Genomic DNA, 16509 nt, shown 5'->3' on the forward strand with positions numbered 1-16509 from the left:
TTCAGTAGAGAGAAGAAAAAAAATGAAGCCTCCTTCTAGAAACTCACCGGAGGACATCTATCACAATGTCTCAGAGAATAAGGTGAGGGTTGTTACCCTTCACTCTCATCCCCAGCCCCCCTCACGCCCACACCTAGAGAGGTGCATTCTGGGAGTTGTAAACAGACAAAGTGTAACGGCTCTCTTCTATCTCCTCCTCTGATGAAGAGGTGGAACAAGGATCGGACCAAAATGCAGCGTGATGATGATGATTCATGATATATTTTAATAAAGGAAACCTATACATACAGAAACTACAAAACTAACGAAATGAAATAATGAAAACCGAAACAGCCCTATCTGGTTCAAACACAAAGACAGGAACAATCACCCACGAAAACACTCACAGAATATGGCTGCCTAAATATGGCTCCCAATCAGAGACAACGATAATCACCTGACTCTGATTGAGAACCGCCTCAGGCAGCCATAGACTACGTAGACACCCCACAAAACCCCTAAGACAAAAACACACCACAATAACCCATGTCACACCCTGGCCTGACCAAATAATTAAAGAAAACACAAAATACTAAGACCAAGGTGTGACACAAAGACACATGGTTGTGTAACTATTCAGTCATTGAAGTGAACTGAAACCACTCCTTTTATTTACTGCAAGAGTTTTTAGACCACTCTCCTATCTATATGCATACAAAAATCTCTGAAACTGGAAACACTTATCTCCCTCACTAGCTTTAAGCACCAACTGTCAGAGCAGCTCACAGATTACTGCACCTGTACATAGCCCACCTATAATTTAGCCCAAACAACTACCTCTTTCCCAACTGTATTTAATTTTTATTTATTTATTTATTTTGCTCCTTTGCACCCCATTATTTTTTTATTTCTACTTTGCACATTCTTCCATTGCAAAACTACCATTCCAGTATTTTACTTGCTATATTGTATTTACTTTGCCATCATGGCCTTTTTTTGCCTTTACCTCCCTTCTCACCTCATTTGCTCACATTGTATATAGACTTGTTTATACTGCATTATTGACTGTATGTTTGTTTTTACTCCATGTGTAACTCTGTGTCGTTTTATCTGTCGAACTGCTTTGCTTTATCTTGGCCAGGTCGCAATTGTAAATGAGAACTTGTTCTCAACTTGCCTACCTGGTTAAATAAAGGTAAAATAAATAAATAAAATAAAATACAGTACCAGTCAAATGTTTGGACACACCTACTCATTCCAGGGTTTTTATGAATTTTTTACCATTTTCTACATTGTAGAATAATAGTGAAGACATCAGAACTATGAAATAACACATATGGAATCATGTAGTAACCAAAAAAGTGTTTAAACAAATCAAAATATATTTTATATTTGAGATTATTTAAAGTAGCCACCCTTTGCCTTGATGACATCTTTGCATACTCTTGGCATTCTCTCAAACGACTTCATAAGGTAGTCACCTGGAATGCATTTCAATTAAAAGGTGTGCTTTGTTAAAAGTTCATTTGTGGAATTTCTTACCTTAATGCGTTTGAGCTAATCAGTTGTGTTGTGACAAGGTAGGAGTGGTATACAGAATATAGCCCTATTTGGTAAAAGACCAAGTTCATATTATGGCAAGAACAGCTCAAATAAGCAAAGAGAACTGACCGTCTTTACTTTACTTTAAGACATGAAGGTCAGTTAATCCTGCAAATTTCAAGAACATTGAACGTTTCTTCAAGTGCAGTTGCAAAAACCATCAAGCACTATGATGAAACTGGCTCTCATGAAGACCGCCTCAGGAAAGGAAGACCCAGAGTTACCTCTGCTGCAGAGGATACGTTCATTGGAGTTAACTGCACCTCAGATTGCACCCCAAATTAATGTTTGAAGTAACAGACACATCTCAACATCAACTGTTCAGAGGAGACTGCATGAATCAGGCCTTCATGGTCGAATTGCTGCAAAGAAACCACTCCTAAATGACACCAATGAGAAGAAGTTATTGCTTGGGACAAGAAACGATCAATCGATATTAGACCGGTGGAAATCTTTCCTTTGGTCTGATGAGTCCAAATTTGAGATTTTTGGTTCCAACCATTGTGTCTTTGTGAGATGCGAAGTAGGTGAACGGATGATCTCCGAATGTGTGGTTCCCACTGTGAAGCATGGAGGAGGAGGTGTGATGGTGTGACACTGTCAGTGATTTATTTAGAATTCGATGAATACTAAAGCAGCATGGCTACCAAAGAATTCTGCAGTAACATGCCATCCCATCTGGTTTGAACTTAGGAGGACTATCATTTGTCTTTCAACAGGACAATGACCCAAGACACACCTCAGCCTGTGTAAGGGATGTTTGACTAAGAAGGAGAGTGATGGAGTGCATATGTGGGAACTCCTTCATGAAGCTGGTTGAGAGAATGCCAAGAGCTTGCAAAGCTGTCATCAAGACAAAGTGTTTAACACTTCTTTGGTTACTACATGATTCCATATGTGTTATTATACTGTTTTGATGTCGTCACTATTATTCCGCAATGTGGAAAATAGCAAAAATAAAGAAAAACCCTTAAATGAGTAGGTGTGTCCAAACTTTTGACTGGTACTGTATATATTATTTTTGGGGGTCCTTCAATAAAAAACCAATACTAATGACTTCTAAAAGCACATTAATAGTACATTTTACTCTTCTGGGATGTGGTCATTGTTAACAGGGGTGAGAAAAAAGCTAATGAAAAGCAAGTCTAGGGAGATGTTCCAACATTGCTGGGACAAAGCTACAATTGAAGGCATTCTTATTTATCGGTAGAGTAGAGAGGATGAAGAAAACTGGTAATGAAATTCAAGCGACAAAACACTTTTTCTGGGTTCATTGTCAGGTTGGCTCTATTAAACTCCTGCAACCCTCCCCATCTCATTTATTTATAACACTGAGGTAATGAACGGAAGACGTTTTTGTAATGAGTTCCAGATTAATTAGCTTTTTCTTTCTTCATCTGGAAACCATTACCAAAATGAATTTGTTACTGCAAACTTCCCGCAAGTTTGTTGCAAAGTTGCTGAAAACTAAATAGTGTGCCACAAAATGTTGCCAGAATTTTCAAATGTTTGCCAGTAGTGATGAATTTGCAACAAACCTTTGGCAACAATAATATTTATTACCACTAGTGTCAAACAGAACGCCACAGTTTTTTTCTGGTAAATAATTATCTTGAGATTTTATTTGAATCTGTGGCAACAATATTTATTGCTAGTAGAAAACAGTTTACCAGAAGTTGTTTCTGGTGAACACATGAGTTCCAAGACCAGAAAATCAGTTGCAAATGGAAACCAAGTGATCTAGCTACCTACCAAAGTCATGTTTTATGGGATAGAGTGAAACACATTTTGTTGCTATATCACAGGGTTACTCAAGTACTATTTGAGAAAGTCTGGTCAACACATTAGTCTTGGACTTCCTGACGGGCCGCCCCCTAGGTGGTGAAGGTAGGAAACAACACCTCCACTTCGCTGATCCTCAACACAGGGGCCCCACATGGGTGTGTGCTGGGCCACCTCCAATACTCCCTGGCCACGCACCCCTCCAACTCAATCATCAAGTTTGCAGACGACACAACAGTAGTAGGCCTGATTACCAAGAATGACGAGACAGCCTACAGGGAGGAGGTGAGGTAAGGGTCTGGATTTAGACCGCGGTCCGCCAGTTGAGTGCGGGGATATTTCAGTTTCTACTTGTGTTTTTGCACATTTAAAGTGATAGCTAGCTGGCTAATCAATGATTTGCTTGATATTTTAAACACCTATATTTTTAGGTGAAGACGTTGCTGACTTAATACCTATGTGCATGTCAGTATGCTACCATCACTGTTCAGTAGCATGTTAGCCAGCTCAACAGCTAAGGTAGCAACAATATGCGCTAACTTGACATCAAAGAAAAACTAGGCAAAGTAAAATACCCTTCCCCTCCCTACCCATGGTGTTGGAAGGATACATCAACACCCTGATGCTTGTGGTACACTCACTCATAACAGTGTATCATCTTCAAGCTTGATAAGGTAAGCAAATGCATATTTTATTCTTAGAACTGTTGTCAATTCATTATTTCTTTGTAACAATTAGAACTTTAATTGCTTTAACCCCCTAAGGTCGGTGTCTCTGGGCCACTAAAATGTTTTGCAGCAAGGTGGAGAGCCCCCAAACCATATCTCTCATACGGCCCCCAAAAGGCTAGGGCCAGCCCTGGCCGCCATCTCCAAAGTTCGCTCAAAAAGGCTATAGTCCTGAATTGGGGTTGATTTCTTTTGTTGTTTTAAATACATAAATGTTGTTCATTCTCTTTCTCTAATTTACATGCTGATGATTTCAAGGTTTTTATTGTGGCACTTGGCATAACGTTTTCATTATAAGATCACTAAGAAAACTGTATTGGATGTATATTTATCTGTTAAGACATTGAATACATGTTGTTTAGTATATTTAGTCAATTTAGTATGATTTGGTTTTTTTCGCTGTGAGAGGCAGGTTAAGTTAAAGTTATATGTGATTTGGTTTAAGTAGCTTCAGTGCCTTCAGAAAGTATTCACACCCCTTGACTTTTTCCACTTTTTGTTGTGTTACAAAGTGGGATTAAAATGGATTGATCTGTCATTTTAGGTCAATGATAAAACTAATATATCTTGATTATGTAAGTTATCGCCCCATTGAGACAATACATGTTAGGAATACCTTTGGCAGCGATTACAGCTGTGTTTTTTTGGCTAAGTGTCTAAGAGCTTTGCACACCTGGATTGAACAATATTTGCCCATTATTATTTTTTAAATTCATCAACCTCTGTCAAGTCAATTGTTGATCATATCTATAAAGCCATGTTTAAGTCTTGCCATAGATTTGCAAGCCAATTTAAGTCAAAACTGTAACTAGGCCACTCAGGAACATTCAATGTCACCTTGGCTAAGCAACTCCAATGTAGATTTGTACTTGTGTTTGAGGTTATTGTCCTGTTGTCCTGTCTGTTGTAAAGAAGACTGAAGCAGGGTTTTCTTTAGGATTTTGCCTGTGCGTAGCTGTATTCCGTTTCTTTTTATCCTAAAAACTCCCTAGTTCTTGCCAATGACAAGCACACATACCCATAACATGAGGTAGTCACCATAATGCTTGAAAATATGAAGAATGGTACTCAGTGATGTGTTGTGTTGGATTTTGCCCAAACATAACACTTCATATTCAGGACAAAAAGTAAATTTCTTTGCCACATTTTTGGCAGTATTACTTTGTTGTGAACAGGGTGCACAGGCTTTCTTCTTTTCACTCTGTCATTTAGGTTTGCATTTTGGAGTAATTACAAAGGTGTTGATCCATTCTCAGTTTTCTCATATCACAACCATTAAACTCTGTAACTGTTTTAAAACCACCATTGGCCTATTAGTGAAATCCCTGAGCAGTTCCCTTCCTCTCCAGCAAAGGAGTTAAGAAGGAAGCCTTTATCTTTGCAGTGACTGGGTGTATTGATACACCATCCAAAGCCTAATTAATAACTTCACCATGCTCAAAGGGAGATTCATTTTTTTTTAAATCACATGTACTAATCTGTGCCCTTCTTTGCAATGCATTGAAAAACCTCATTGGTCTTTGTGGTTGAATCTGTGTTTGAAATTCACTGCTCTACTGAGGATCCCTACAGATAATTGTATTTATGGGGTACAGAGAGGAGATTTAAAAAAAATCATGTTAACCACTATTATTTAACACAGAATGAGTCCATGCAACTTATTATGTAGTTAACTTATTTAGGCTTGCCATGACAAAGGGGTTGAATACTTATTGACTCTAATTTGCATATTCATAATGATTTTGCAGCAAATTTTTAGCAAACAGTAGAATGTTCACCACAAGTTTCCCAGAATTGTTTGCCAGAACTTCACAAATCGTCGCAAATGTGTCACAACAGTGCCGCAATTTTCTTTTCTTGTGAACATGTGCCGCCAATTGGCCAAATATTTGCAACAACTGTTTGCCAGGAGCCTGTAAGTAAGGGAAAGTGATACATAGGCTGTGTGTCGCACCCATGCGTCAATCTATGCAACAAGATTTTTTTAAATCCCTGTAAAAATCTGTCAGTTTAAGCAAGTGATATCTGGCTTTTTGCATGGGGCATGGGGCGTCTCAATCCAAGGCATCTGCTTATGTCGGCCTTCAGCATCTGCGGTGGAAGGTGGCCGAGCTGCAGTGGTGTTTGTCTCACAAAAACTTCTGTAGCGTCCGACCAGCTTGACAAACTAATATGACCCACTATATAGAAAAATGAGACTCTCAAAAACATGATGGTGTTCTCCATCTTGCCCTATGACCCCCTCAAGCCCCACGGGACTCGTCTGAAAGTAACCAGTACTGGTAAAACAACAAAAAAATGAATGGAAGTATGGATGTAGTTTTGTGTCCCCCCCAAAAAAACATGTCCTTAGCTTTTTTATATGTCCCTAGATATACTGGAGGAAAGACACTTCAAAACCTTATTACTTATTATGTATTTTGTCTTGACATTTATGAATGTTATTCCATTTGTTTATGGAGGATTTTAATGTGAATTAATTGAATTGCTGAGGTTGTATCAGAACTTTTTGGTGGACTCTTTGAATGAGTATGTGTATGTGGCTGCATTTTGCTTGGTTGGCCTCAGCTTTAGCTCAGTACTTATGATAGTTCTCTTTGTCATGACCGATCCCCTTCTTCCTTCTATCCCTTCTATCTTCATTTTACCCCTTGTCCTTGTGCTTTTAATACTATCTCGGTGAGGCTGTGCATTTTTAAACATGGCACTCTCCAAAGGGACCGTCTAAAATCTCCTCTCTCCTCCAGGCAGACAGGAGAACAATTAAGTCAGGAGCACTGCCTCGTTTCTGTCCGAGTAATAGGCCCAGTGGTGGCACTTTATTGAAATTCGCCAGACATTTCAAGAAGACGACGGAAAGGAAAGGGGGTTTAAAAATAAAGATGGCACTAAGATCAATTACGGCTGGAGTATATTGTGGCACATTTTCCTCTCGCGGATGGGCCTCTCGCTGAGTAGCGGCGAGTCTGGCGACTGGTGTCATTACTCAGAGGGTCGGCGTGACACGACGCTGATGGAATATCGCGCATCCTCCCCTCCCGACCACACTGCTTGAAGTTACTCTGGGCCACCTTGCTAAATGGGTTTACATTTTTAATTTGCTGCTCTGGAACCGAGACCACATCTTTAGAGGATAGTGTAGATGTCATTTATCTAAACTCCCAGCTGTTGTTCACCCCAGGGCTTCATGTGTAGGCTTGGCGGAGAGGAGAGGCCATTTGGAATGTATATGAAGTCCAATGTCTCTAATATAACATCCCCCAAAATATTTTACGTTCCATGTTTTGGCCAATATAATACCTGCTCCTCTTATGGACCTAACGAAAGTATTTCTAGAAGGAAGCACATTTTAAGTGGGTAAAAATGGTCATCCCGAGTGTCAGATTGGCCTACTGCATACTTAGTCTCAACTTCTCTCCCCTTCCCATCTCTTAAAACAACTGATTTCCTGTGAGTACAGTGCAGTGCACAACTTACAGTAAACTTCCCTTGATCGACCAAACATCCCCCCCCCCCACACACACACAGTTTGTCACTCCAATCACTATAGTCCCTATTAATGCTGATGTGTGTGGGTGCTTTATTTACTGAGCCAGCAGTTGCGCACATGCAATGGCCTGCAGTAATTTATAACATTTGCCATAAAAGCCGCCACTTATCCACAGTGGGGAGGCTGGTTAGAGTGTGGATGGGTGTGGAGGGTGGTGGTGCGCTATCATGCAGCTCATCCTTAATGAGTGCGGATTAGAGGGGATGATCCAGGCTTTGCAAAGCCCTGGTCCAGGGCTGGGGAGGTCAAAGCTCTCGGAAGCTTCAGAATTCCATGCCACACAAATACGGCAACAGTAGATAATAGTAATAATAAACTACTTCACCCCCCTCCCCCTCCCATCGCCACCCCACCCCACCCCTCCCCTTCCCATAACCCACCCACTACCCCCTGCTGCCAATTGCCATGCCACACCAGCCCTACCCCCTCCCTCAATGACGACGGGCGTACTAAGCACTGATTATATTTCTCCAAAGCGATTTGTTTATTCATTTAATTATTTGCCGAGTCGTCACGTGTGAGAAGATGACAAATAACGTTTGGAAATGGGACTTTCCACTGGTCTTAGACAGAGGTTTTCTGGAATGTTCAACTAACTGTCAATATCTGCAAGCATCTATTAAATATGAGTGACTTATGTCCCAATTTCATCCACAGGGCAAGTTTACAGGCTTGTTTCTTGGTCCCCTCGATCCCATTTGATGGGTGCCATTGTTTTTACCAAACAGCTAATCTTGAGATTTATGGGCCGATGTGAAGACGTAGTGATATCTTGGCTTTCCTCAGAGAAATATGGGATACCTTTAACATAGGCTACAGTACAGCCATACAACACTTCTTCCACAATATGAGAGAAAAAGAGGAAGGGAGAGAGATGACGTAAATGGAGAGAGATAGATGGAGATGGATAGATGGATAAAGAGAATGCCGCAAGCTGGACCCAACAGTCTGAGCAGTCATAAACGTGTGAGTAAGTGTGTGTGTGCGTGTGTGTGTGTGTGTGTGTGTGTGTGTGTGTGTGTGTGTGTGTGTGTGTGTGTGTGTGTGTGTGTGTGTGTGTGTGTGTGTGTGTGTGTGTGTGTGTGTGTGTGTGTGTGTCTGTGAGAGAGAGAGAGACAGAGATAGAGAGAGAGAGAGATCGAGAGAGAGAGAGAGCGAGAGAGAGAGATGATTTATAGTAATTAATCCTCTGCTGTGTCCAGTCCCCCTGGCCGAGGGACACATCTGTGACCAAATAATGCTTCCAATCCAATGTCACCAGCCTCTCACTGAAGGGCATCAGCAGATTTACTAGACAGATCGTTCCATATGATTTCAATCACTTTCTGACTGCATCCCATTTTGATTTGAAGGAAACCTTCCATACGTGTTTGCCTATGGTAGAAGTGGTCAGAAAGTGACTTTTTGGACCTGAATACCAAAACATTCAGGAGATTGAGGTGATCAAAGTTGATCCATTTTGCATACCCCACCATGAGACATCCATGTCTTCATCGCTGAAAAATAAAATAGTTGAGTTTGATGACATTTGAAAGCTTACAAAGGTGTTTGAAATTGTTTTATGATTTATACAAACCTAACCCCAACCTAACCTAACTCCTCCTAGGTAGGAGGCTACTTCGGGGATATTTTAGCATTGTGAAATACATCACCACCAGATCCAATAACATTAATTATTGTGATATTAGGAATATCTAACTCCAGTCTGTCTGGCGTTGTGATTGTGATTTAGTGAACGGGGGGAAAACTGCCGAGACTTTAGACGGGCAGGTCCTCTCATTGAAACGCCACTCCCACCCCAATTCCCCCCCCCCCCCCCCCCTCCCCCCAGAAGCATCTACAGGAGAAGGGGAAATGCTTAGGCCAACTATGGCAGACACAGCAGTAATTATTGTTTGGGAATTCGCTGAGAGCCAGCTAACATAATGGGCACTGTTGCGTTTATCGGCGCAAGACAGACCCCCTAATGAAACTTGAATCAGAGTGGCTGCCGTGGAGTGGCTCGTCAGTCTGTGGGAGATGTTCCACAGAAACAAAACATACAGGGCTGTGTGATTGTTCAGGCCTTCTGTTGCTTATAATGGGATTCGCTAGCTAGAAGGGCGATTTGTATATGAGGATATGGAGGCGGTGGGGTGGAGGATTGTGTGTGTGTGTGTGTGTGTGTGTGTGTGTGTGTGTGTGTGTGTGTGTGTGTGTGTGTGTGTGTGTGTGTGTGTGTGTGTGTGTGTGTGCGTGCGTGCGTGCGTGTATGCATGTGTGTGTGCGTGCGTGTCAAAAGAAATGTGTGATCAGGAGAGTTCAAGGCAACGCTGTTTGGGCTGCCGTTTGAGTTGCATCACATACAAAGAAATACATATTATTGAAATGACAATGAACCAAACCTGACCCCAACTGATGGCCCAGCTATTTGTTTTAGTGCACAGATGCTGGATGGATCCTGAAACAGAGCTGCCCATTTGTTGAACGGGGGGGGGGACACCACTTTGAACAACAGGTGGCATTTCAGACGAAGCCATTGCATCATTTAAATAAGTCATGAGGTAATTCAACACGTTCCTTCCTAACAGCCTTCCTAACTGGTTGCAAAATACCCACGAGTGTCTGGAAAATAATTTATGATAAACATGTAGATGATATTATGGTACGACCTACAATAAGGGCACATCAACTAATGCTTATTAATATCTAGACTGTAAACTCTCCTTCCAGACTCATATCAAACATCTCCAATCCAAAATCAAATCTAGAATCGGCTTTCTATTTCGCAACAAAGCCTCCTTCACTCGCGCCGCCAAACTTACCCTAGTAAAACTGACTATCCTACCGATCCTCGACTTCGGCGATGTCATCTACAAAATGGCTTCCAATACTCTACTCAGCAAACTGGATGCAGTTTATCACAGTGCCATCCGCTTTGTTACTAAAGCACTTTATACCACCCACCACTGCAACCTATATGCTCTAGTCGGCTGGCCCTCGCTACATATTCGTCGCCAGACCCACTGGCTCCAGGTCATCTACAAGTCCATGCTAGGTAAAGCTCCGCCTTATCTCAGTTCACTGGTCACGATGGCAACTCCCACCCGTAGCACGCGCTCCAGCAGGTGTATCTCACTGATCATCCCTAAAGCCAACACCTTGTTTGGCCACCTTTCCTTCCAGTTCTCTGCTGCCTGTGACTGGAACGAATTGCAAAAATCGTTGAAGTTGGAGACTTTTATCTCCCTCACCAACTTTAAACATCTGCTATCTGAGCAGCTAACCGATCGCTGCAGCTGTACATAGTCCATCGGTAAATAGCCCACCCAATTTACCTACCTCATCCCCATACTGTTTTTATTTATTTACTTTTCTGCACTTTTGCACAATAGTATCTCTACCTGCACATGACCATCTAATCATTTATCACTCCAGTGTTAATCTGCTAAATTGTAATTATACATTTACCTCCTCATGCCTTTTGCACACAATGTACAATGTATATAGACTATTTATTTTTTATGTTTAATTTTTTTCTCTTTTTTTCTACTGTGCTATTGACTTGTTTATTGTTTACTCCATGTGTAACTCTGTGTTGCTGTCTGTTCACACTGCTATGCTTTATCTTGGCCAGGTCGCAGTTGTAAATGAGAACTTGTTCTCAACTAGCCTACCTGGTTAAATAAAGGTGAAATAAAACATTTTAAAAATAAATAAATATAGCCTCATTGTAAAGTGTAACAGATTATACATGTTAATCACTTTTCGGAACCTGTGTGACGGACTTGCTAGAGTGTTATTTTGTGACGTAGCTCCACATTTAAAGGACAAAAACAGACTTTTCATTCTTGGTCAACTGTAAGATACAGTGCCTTCAGAAGGTATTCATACCCATTGACTTATTATGTTACAGCCTGAATTCAGAATGGATTGAATAGATTTTTGTTTGCATCCATCTGCACACGACACCCCAAATGACAAAGTGGAAACACGTTTTTAGAAATGCACATGTATTTATTTAAATGTAAATAAACCAGAAATATCTCATTCACATAAATGTTCACACCCCTGAGTCAATATATGTTAGGATCCCCTTTGGCAGTGACTACAGCTGAGAGTCTTTTTGGGTGACTCTCTAAACTCTTTGCACACCGGGATTGTACAATATTTCCCACATTTAAAAAAAAACCTGTTAAATTGGTTGTTGATCTTTGCTAAAAAAGCTATTTTTAAGTCTTGCCATAGATTTTCAAGCCAATTTAAGTCAAAACTGTAACTAGGCCACTCAGGAACATTTCATCCGGTGCATATTTGGCCCTGTGTTTCAGGTTATTGTCCTGATGAAAGGTGAATTTTTTGGGAATAATTTTGTTCTCTACAGGCTTCCTTCTTTTCACTCTGTCATGTTGGTTAGTATTGTGGACTAACTACAATGTTGTTGATCCATCCTCAGTTCTTTCCTATCACAGCCATTAAACTCTGTAACTGTTTTAAAGTCACCATTGCCCTCATGGTGAAATCCCTGAACGGTTTCCTTCCTCTCCGACAACTGAGTAAGAAAAGACACCTGTATCTTTTTAGTGACTGGGTGTATTGATACACCATCCAAAGCGTAATTAATAACTTCACATGCTCAAAGGGATATTCAGTGTCTGTTTTTCTACCGTTAGGTGCCCTTCTTTGCGAGGCATTGGAAAACCTTCTGGTTGAATCGTTTGATATTCCCTGCTTGACTGAGGGACCTTACAGATAATTCTATGTGTGGGGTACAGAGATGAGGTAATCATTCAAAAATCACATTAAACACTATTATTGCACACAGAGTTAGCCCATGAAACGTATTTTGTGACTTGTACATTTTTACTCGTTACATTATTTTTTGGATTTACTCAATACTTATTGACACAAGACATTTTAGATGATCACTTTTTTCTACATTTTTACACATTTCTAAAAACAGAATTCCACTTTGACATTATGGGGTATTGTGTGTAAACCAGTGACTTAACATCTCAATGTAATCCACTTCAAATTCAGGCTACAACACAACAAAATGTGGAAAAAGTCAAGGGGTGTGAATGCTGTACTTTCTGAAAGCCCTGTAGTTCATCATCTCATGCCCGAAGGCCTTGACGGACTCCTCAGCGCTCCATTCTTCCAATGCCATTGAAATATCATCTACAATCTGCATGAAATGTTTTTTCTCTTTTTCATCTCATTTTACTAAACAGGATTACACCGCTGATGTATCTCCTAAGCCATGTAATATTTACTCTTTGCATTCATAGGGTGTTGTTTCTATTTATTTTCGATAACGTCATTTCACCTATATATCGAAATAAAAAGAGAAAGGGGATGAGTGAGTGACTGACCTTCCGTCCGCCGGTAGACAGTGGACGACTGCCAAGAGCACAGATCCTCTATCTGTCCAATATATTAGAGGAGCTTAGGTGAGCTCCCCACTCCCCGGTCTCACCACACCTGTCACCTTGTGTGACCCTGTTGTCCCCTCGCCCCTCCCCCCCCCACCCCCTTCCCTAAACCCCCGGCTCCGTGGCAGAGGCCCAGGTTTAATTGCTGTGGGTCACAACAATCACTTTATGCCCTCAGAACATTGAAGAAGGGAGGGGGGGTTGGGGAGGGGAGGGGCGAGGGGACGACAGGGTCACACAAGGTGACAGGTGTGGTGAGACCGGGGAGTGGGGGGTGATGGAGGTTGCTTTGGTTATGTCCTTTTCCAGTCAAAGACTTTCGGTGTGTGTGTGTGTGTGTGTGTGTGTGTGTGTGTGTGTGTGTGTGTGTGTGCATGCCATGCATGTGTGTGTGGTGGAGGAACCTCATTTGGAGAGACAGGGGGCATACACCCACCCAAACACCAAATACAGTGCAGAATGCAGACACCGGGGCTTAAGCTGGTGGTGCTATTTCATTCATCCAATATATTCAACCCACTAGTAAAGGTGGGTTTTTTACTTTACAAGTACAACACTTGTTGACAGAGACACATTCCTTGAATAGGTCAGACATTTGTGGTGTTTGTATTTTGGTCCATGTGCTAAATCTGATAATATACACAGTGTACAACATATTCTGGACACCTGCTCTTTCCATTACATAGACTGACCAGGTGAATCCAGGTGAAAGCTATGATCCCTTATTGATATCACTTGTTAAAGCCACTTCAATCAGTATCGATGAAGGGGAGGAGACGGGTTAAAGAAGGATTTTTAAGCCTGAAGACAATTGAGACATTGATTGTGTGTGTGTGCCATTCAGAGGGTGAATGGGCAAGACACAAGTACCTTCGTGTCAAGAGCCTATGTTCAGTCTCCCGTGTGTATCAAGAATGTTCCACCACCCGAAGAACATCCAACCAACTTGACACAACTGTGGGAAGCATTGGAGTCGACATGGGCCAACATCCCTGTGGCACACTTTCAACACCTTGTAGAATCCATGCCCTGACGAATTGAGGCGGTTTTGAGGGCAACTGAATATTAGGACTGTGTTCTTAATGTTTTGTACACTCATTGTATATAATTATATAATACATGCCATTCAGCAGACACATTTTACATATGGGTCGTCCCGGGAATCAAGCCCACTACACTGGTGTTACAAGCGCCATGCTCTACCAACTGAGCTACAAAAGCTACAAAAGGACTCAAACGCCTTTGCCTCACTACACCAATCCTGTCACAGTACTGGAGAAAGAAAAACAGAGTGAGAAAATCACAGGATGCAGGCTCTACTGAGATGTCTTTTCATCCGCGTTCCACCATCTCCCAATTTACTGTGCACCATGATGCTTGGCCATCTGTCTCAGCGGTGACTAAACTTCATGCCAATATGTTGCAGGGTCATGAGAAAACAAACCGGAGAGCTCTTTCCTCATGGGTGGAGATGCGGCCTCGCCCTCGTTTCATACCAAAATGTGAGGATACAGCACTGCTTTAGCCATAGCATTAGCCTAGCGTTAGCCTTTGTACATTGTTAGCCTGTAACATAAGAGAGCGGGGCAGCAGTAGTGCAACACCGTGTGCAGAGATGCCGTACATTAAACAAATTCCCTTTGCGCTCCTCTTGGCAGCAGATTAGCTGCGAAGGGGAGGACACACTGGAGCCCAGATTGCCATACCCCCTCCATGCACACATGTGTACACACACACATATACACACACAGACACACACTCTTTCACACACAGATACTCTCTCATTCTCTCTCTATCTGTCTCTCTCTTGCTCTCTTTATCTCTCTCACACACACACAGACACACACAGACACACACACACACACACACACACACACACACTGTACATACCCCCCTCCGCGTCCTCCTCTCTGTGCCCCAGCCCAGCTCCACTGGGGACTAGGCACAACCCCTTTTAGCTGTTATGATTGGCCGGGCTGGAATTCAAGCGGCCCGTCAGGATGAGGAATCATGTCTCCCTGCTGGCTGGTTGTCGTGGTAACAATGGGGTTGCTGGGGGGCCTGTCTATGAACTGAGCTGAGAGAACAAGGAAGAGAATGAGGGAGGGAGGGGACAAAGGGCGGTGTAAGAGAAATCGAGGGAGAAGAAAGTCCTTTCCGCTCAGTGTTGCTCAGTCATAATGCAACCGCGGCTGCCCTGGAACACACAAGGTGTCAGGCTGGCATATATAATATATACCTTTTCATAATCATATTACTACAGTATTCATTGTAATGTCTTATAAGAGTGATCCTGGGGCCTTTTTTAATGATGAGATACTCTGACCTTTGGTAAAGATAACCCCTCTCCCCCCAGTGAGCAAAGCATCCACAACACACACACACAAGACAGTGGTGCCTATGGCTCCAGGCTTACTGAGAGTATTGACAGAATATTGAGTGGAGGTGTGTGTGTGTGACATAGGAGAGAGAGAGAGATGAACTTGCCAAGCACGCATGCATAGTCAAATGTACACACGAGCGCGCATACATACAGGCTATGTGCACACACATGGACATGTACACGCACGTATACACACACTCTGGCCAGGCCCTCATTATGGATGATATTTTTTTTTTTTTATGCAAGTGGAATTTAATGTAGATTCACACTCCAGCAATGTTCTCTAGCAATCAGCCTTGCCTCGTTCGAGCCCTGCGATTCGAACACTGAAGGGCAGGGGGAAAAAAAGTGAAAATCATCTAGGCGCTAAGTTTCTCCACTCAAAGAGGCCGTTCATTTGGCAGTCCCTTTCATTAACATTTCTCTTTCATTTCTCCCTCTCTGGTTAAAGGTACACTTGAGCAAAAAGGAGAAGACAAACGCCACTGAAACAACTGAAGATATGAAGCTAAAGGGCTTTTGAAAACAAACGAGAGGTAAGTGGCTCTAAACTTTGCATGGCCCCGGGCCTCATCCATCTTGGAGGGAGGGGGAAGAAACAGCAGTTATAGTGGCCTAATTCTGTTCCAGCTCGAATTTCTCTCTGGCCCCATAAGAATCAATTGCACTTTCTACCTCAAAAACATTGCGTAAACACTCTCCAACTTTACAGCTGAGATTCCTATTAGGCCTATGTCTACCAGTATTACTGTACTTTAAAATGGTGCTATTACCACTATGGTACTATAGAATTAGAAATGCCAAAACCCCAACAATCATTACTTCTCAACCTACTAGAAGTACTATTACTACTACACTACTACATTTTTTAAATATTTGAGTATTTGCTGTGATATTATTAGCAGATTGGTAGTAGTAGTAGTAGTAGTAGTAACAACCTCTACTAGTCAACCATCAGTCCAATGATTTCCACTCTATCAGATGTGTGTGTCTGTAGTAAGAGGTCAGAGTGCCGCCACTCAGGTTAATTTCTCCCCCGTCTGCGCAGGCCATCCATCTGTATTGACAGCT

General features: G+C 42.0%; 1 protein-coding gene across 1 annotated transcript in view; it reads left to right on the forward strand.

Annotated features, from left to right (window-relative positions):
* Positions 1–16509, forward strand: part of LOC109902268 (receptor-type tyrosine-protein phosphatase S) — a 275922-nt gene that overhangs the window by 33168 nt on the left and 226245 nt on the right. Inside the window, exon 2 of the mRNA XM_031786395.1 lies at positions 15890–15974. The gene's annotated coding sequence lies outside the window, so the exon portion shown is untranslated. The remainder of the gene's footprint in view (positions 1–15889; positions 15975–16509) is intronic.

The sequence above is a fragment of the Oncorhynchus kisutch genome, linkage group LG13 (genome assembly GCF_002021735.2).
Source record: "Oncorhynchus kisutch isolate 150728-3 linkage group LG13, Okis_V2, whole genome shotgun sequence".
NCBI lineage: Eukaryota > Metazoa > Chordata > Actinopteri > Salmoniformes > Salmonidae > Oncorhynchus > Oncorhynchus kisutch.